This window comes from Eutrigla gurnardus (genome assembly GCF_963514095.1).
Source record: "Eutrigla gurnardus genome assembly, chromosome: 2".
In the NCBI taxonomy this organism is placed as follows: Eukaryota; Metazoa; Chordata; class Actinopteri; order Perciformes; family Triglidae; genus Eutrigla; species Eutrigla gurnardus.
The window spans coordinates 13,327,466-13,333,695 of record NC_139916.1 but is presented as its reverse complement, the minus strand read 5'-3'; positions in this window follow the sequence as shown (position 1 = coordinate 13,333,695).

Genomic DNA, 6,230 nt, shown 5'->3' with positions numbered 1-6,230 from the left:
CTGAAGTGGTGCTGCACAATATGCAAGTGAAATGTTTGTGATGTATTCTGATAAAAACAGGCAATATACCATCAAAGCACCTCCTGGTACAGCTGCATAACTTTGTTCAAAGAGAAATTTGCATTTGAATAGAGCGAGTGCCCATCACTTGCGCAACAATAACAAGGCAGCAGCTTTTCACCAGTGACCAGTGCTGAGAAGTGTCACATCCTGATACCTCTTCTGTTTGATGAGACCGGAATAAGACTTCAAGACATTTTTTTTCTCCTGCTTCTGCAAAGCACAACTCAAGTGAAACAACCGCAGATAAGCTTGTTTCTCAGTCTGCGGATATGGTGTGAATGTGAAGTGGGCAAAGTCAAAAGAGGCAGGGAGACAGTACGTGCAGGTGTGTGTGTGTGTGTGTGTGTGTGTGTGTGTGTGTGTGTGTGTGTGTGTGTGTGTGTGTGTGTGTGTGTGTGTGTGTGTGTGTGTGTGTGTGTGTGTTGGCAGGCTGGTGAATTTATTTTTATCAGCTTGTTTTATGAGCCCTGCAGCTGGCGAGATGAAAGGGTTACCGCGGCATAGGCAACGCGAGTGTACGTATGTATGTTCTGGCGTGTTTGAGAGCGGATTAATAATGACTTTCATCCAGGTAAAGTGGGGGAATCTCACACACTTAAACGAGTTGTTTTCTGACATTTTGTGCCAGAGGCGGATGGAATGAAATGCTGTGCTATGACAGTGTTCTTCTCTCTACCCTTTCACTGGCACACTTATCGCTAACCTCCTCGTGCTATCTTGCTGTGCTCGTCCTGTTTGTCTATTTTGTTTCCCTCTCTTTTTTCTTGCATAATTTCTCCTTCATCTTTCCCATTCTATCATCTTTTCCATTCTATCATCTTTCCCCCCTTTTATTTCTCTCTCTTGCTCTTCGCGGCCATCTGCTCTTTTGTCCCTCTCTGGCTGTGTTGTTGTCATGCACTGGCATGATGGCTTACCCGCCATTTCACACAGAAAAGCACTACAAAAGGTAGAGCATTGAGAGAGACTGAAAAGGAATGGAGGCGGACAGGAAAAACTCTACCTGGCATACACAGAAACACCACGGCTCAGCGAGGTGAGGGCTAAAGGAAAGAGAAAAGCATTAAGAAAGGTTAGCACCAGGAAAGCCTTTCTCTCCCCCGTCTCTCCTCTCACTCCCTCTCAGCCAGAATCAATGCTCCAAAATCCCCCAAAGCCAGATCCTCTTACATCCTATCAATTATTCATCCTGCCTCTTTTGTACAACCACTCCTGTTTACAAGGACTGCCTGGCCAATTGTAAATGTTTGCATGCCCGCTGAGCCCCCATCACCTCCCAACCACACACGTTGATTACACAGTGATTTCGCTCCATTCTGCCCCCCCCCCCCCCCAACACCACTCACATCTGCGCTGACGGGGCATCTGTCAGGCTGGCACGGAGGCAGCCGCTGAGGCAGATAGCCCTGAGCTCTGAGGGCGAACAGGGTACAGCGGGACGAGAGACACCAGTCACTGCCTGTGAAGCTTGTCATCTGGGCCGAGGTCTGGCTGAGGGCACGGCATCTGGCTGCCAGTCCCGGCAGATGTGCAGCCACGCTCAGGAAGCTCTGAAAATATGTGTCTGTATATCAGCCTGTTCTACATGTGCACAGGATGTCACTCCTCCTGGAATTTTTCTCATCAGTCTTTTCAAAAAAACGTTCTCGTTCCTCAGGTTTTCCTCATGGGTATCTTCCACTATCCAGGATAGTTAACTTTGAACAGCCATTCTATTCTAAACTCGCCTATTCCTTCGTTTGCAACATATTCCATAACTGTTGACACCTAAAAAAAAAACCTAAAACAGGGCTTTATCTTGCTGTCATGGCCACTAGCATCTGTAAAGGCTGCAGAAGGCAATCTCATATTGAGGGTTCCTTTCATCCGTTTTTCAAAGAAAGTAATTCTAACAAAAACAATTAATTTGTAAGTACGATAAAAGCTACAGCTGCCTTGGATTATATCTAGAAACACCCTCATATAAATTGCCAGCTTTATCGCTGTATTTTCTGCACTCTAAAATACTGCCACTGGCCCCGCCATTTGAACTTGCGACGGCAGCTTCATTATGACCCAGAAAGCATCCAGTACTGCCATAGTGATGTAGCACCTAGCGTCTGGTTTTCAGTATGCCAGTTAGTATATGATAATTAAATGAAACCCAACTTGATCCAGCCTTGGCTCTTTCTAATCTCACGGCTCGGACTCAACTGGCCTTTTTCTGTTAAAGGCCACTAAAAATGGAAATATTCAATTGTTGTTGTTTTTTTCAAAAATTTACCATTACGGTCAAGGAAAATGTGTGAAATGCATCATGTGTCGAGTAAGTTATGATCCAGTGAAGTAGCATTTTTACAAACTGGTGGTAAATGGAGACACAGTGACAGGGAGGCAGACTTCAACACATCTACATGAACGATAAACTTACAACCACTAATGGGAACAGAGAACAGCTAGTATAGAGGGCAGGAGTCTGGCTCTCTATCCTACCAAAACATATTAGAAGTTAAATGTGAGGCAGCAGGCCACGGAGGCAGTGGAACTAATGGTTTCTGTGCGTTTGATCCTCCCTTGTTCTGTCTCATCACTCTCTCCATACCTCGCCTAACAGGGAAATGTATGAGGGCGTCGTGCCTCCACCCAACGTACCAGACAGGAGACATTTCTCAGGAAAACAAACCATTAATTTGGTAAATAAGGAAGGAGTAGCACATTTGGATAATTAATTATGAATAATGCATGCATAGCTGCTGTTGTCATTGGTGTAAACACTGAAACACATACTAGTGGGCTATTTCTCTACTTGGCATAAACGGGGGCTGTTTGTCTGACGGTTAAATCCACATTCATGTGTCGTCTTAATGTGGATTCTCTCTGTTGTGTTCTCATGTGTCAGGGAGCTCGCAACACGGTTAACACTTAATACAGTGTGACAGTAAATTAAATGCAATTTCTCCAAATTAGAAAGCAGCTTTAAAAAGCACTGCTTCAGTACCATATACGCCGGCTGAGTGGCCAACGCACCACACTATGGTCTGCAACTCGCCATAGCGTCATGTGTATATATGTGTGCAATCGTTTAGCTTCACGAGGACAAATGAAACCACTTCTGTCGGCGTGTGCGTCAGATATCATAATACAATGAAGCTATTGTGTATTGAAATGTATATTGCTGCCGTCTGATAGCGGCTGTCTACGTTATCAGTGTTACTGTGCATTCAATTCTTGATTTCTTTTGCATGTTGTAGCATATCGGCAGACGGAAATTATATTTACACACAGATATGTATTGCTGACACTGATTATTTAGTTATTGGAGCCTACTTGTGCACACAGGATTACAGCACACACACAGACACACACACACACACACACACACACACACACACACACACACACTTATTGTAAGTTGCTTTGGATAAAATGTCTGCTAAATGCCCTAAATGTAAATGGAAAGCCACACACACACACACACACACACACACACACACACACACACACACACACACAGGGTATCCAAGTATATACCTTAAGGGCTCAATAACAAATGGCACAATGGCAGCTGCCAGTTAATATGCACGTATGTACCTCCTGAACACGCGCGCGCGCACACACGTGCACGCGCGCACCGCGGGCCTCCTCTTTATCAGCGCTGCTCACATTGGCAACGGCACACGCGTTGCCAAGATTGCCAGGCGACGACCACGCTAATGCAGCCCGTTAGTCTAACAAAGGCTCAGGTCAATGGAGCCTCCAGTGGCTAATTGCTTCAGAGAGATAAGTGAGTTTGACGACGCAGCAAGGAATGGCTCAGCGAGAAGGAGCAGCGAGGGAGGAGATGTTAATGAGTCCCCCGTTCACTCCACCGTCAATATCGGGCCGTCGCAGGCCTGCCGCAAAATGAATATTAAAGACACTTTTGATTGTTTGCTGGCTTTTTCGTTGTTGCTTGGTTTCATTGAATTTTAATGGCCTGTGTTGGGGTGTTTTTGTCACATATTCTATGCTGGGTAAGAGAGTGGAGCTAATGCAATTACCCACACCATCACCTGACTGGCTAACCAGCTGTGGTAGCCAATAGATTCACGTGACCATGTTGCACTAATCTCAGGTGTTGTCCCAGAATACTGAGTGAAGGGGGCCGACTGCATCCTCTCATCGAGTGAGCCCAGTGATGAGAGGGGCTTCTGTGCGATTATATGAGGTTTTTATAATGTATTTCTTGAGAGCTTTCGTGCACACGTTGGAGTAATTATATGTCACGGTTATTGCGCTAAAAAGATTTGATCTATTGAAGGAAACATTTTGGCTTGAGTTGATTTGTTCCCACTGAAGTGACAGTGACAAGACCAGCGCCTGCCATCCGGCACTGATAACACGGATCAGATCGTCTTCATCAGCTAATCTCCCTCTGACCGATATTAAATCAACGTCAGTTTTCAGACAGCAGGAGGCGGAGCCCGTTTCCTCAACAACGGTTAAAAAAAGAAGCTCTCTTTTCCTCGAGCTGACTCAAGTTGTTACACATCTTTCTACCTCTGACTGACTCACTTCATCTGAAGATTACCATTCTCACTGAACATGAATCCTGAACCCATATTTCCTGGATATGGCTGGAGGCTAATACAAATTGGACTTGACAAAAGATGATGCATAAGCTAAGACAACCGTGTTTCATCCCTGTATTGCTCCCTCTCTAGATACCGATTGTGTGAATTGCCGACGAGTGTGATGATGGACTATTGGAGGCGTTTGGTTTGACGATGCAAGTGGCCTCTCGGGAGCCACCCGGGCTTAGCGCATAAACAAAGACATACTTATATACTCTTCACACGCTACCCCTCTCTCTCAAACACTACAACGATTCCTCTCTAACTGCCTATCATTTCTCATTAGCATCTTATTCTGCGGGCATGTCCCCATGCTGTTTGTTTGCCTCTGTAGGTCTTGAGCTCTGGGTCCCACCAGTCACTAACCCGTGGAGATGGAAGCAACCAGTCTCCATGGGATGTTTGGGAGGTTAGACCCCTACTGACACATTACAGATGTTTCCTCTTCCAGTGAAGGATTAGATTGTTTTTTTCACACGGGAGAATGTGTCTGTGAGCAGAAGTCAGTGAATAGACTCATTCCATTGTTTAAGCCAGCTGGTAACAAGGTGTGTTTTTCTTCTTTACTTTTACACAAAGAGCAGACAATGTATAGACCCATGGATATGCTCTGATGCTTGTCACTTTTACATGCGATGCAACATCTCATTAAAGGTGAATATGGTAATACCAAATCCCTCCAAGATACCTTGAGGCCTCTTCGCAATTCCATTCGCCTTCCTTCTCATAAATTGGCAAAGGGAGAGGAGTGTGCATCTGCTCTGCTGCAGGCTCGGCCATCCTGCTCTGCTATTGTAAATATATGTACGGTGGTGCACTTTTCAAATTCTCTTGTTAAATAGCGGTGACCTGAGACGAGCTGTGAATCTGTTCCATGGCAGGTCTTCTGCGTCTCCCTCAGCATTGTTGGAACTGAGGGTGGAGCTGCAGCGTCGAACCCGAGCCGCTAGGGAGCATCGCAGCGCAAATTGTCCACAAATATTGATTCTGCTGCAGAGAGCCATGTAGGACGGAGGGAGTACGGTGCTCTTCTACAGAGCACCGAACCTCTGGGGGGGAGAGAGATGGAAAGAGAGGGAAGGAAGGGGCAGCCCTCATATTCTCTTTGTCTGCTGATTGTTGTCCCACATTAATATGTTTGTTGGTGAGAGTGGGTGGGTGGGAGGCCGGTGACGTATGAGTTCTTGTGTAAATGTATGTATTTGCTTGTGTGCGAATGCGGCTACTGTGTGTCATCGAATCGCCACTCTAAATGGCTCGTTGTTACCGAGACGCCGCTCCAGGAAAGAGGGCATTGTGGTGTGACTGGCCTAACTGCAGTACTGCACCGTAGGCCTAAAAATATTCCATGTCAGTGGTCCCCAGAGGAGCCCAGTGCTATCCAGGCCTCTCAGTAATGAGAGAGTGGAGCTGCCTGCCACTGGTAGCCCTGCTGTCCCCCAGCTCCCTCTGGCTCGGAGCTCAGCACTGGAGCTGGAGAGGCAGCAGCTCAGCTCCTACAGATTTATCATAGCTCACAAAGCAGCATGTCTGAAAGGCTCTCGTTCACAGAGGAGTAGCCCCCAGCGGGCTAAC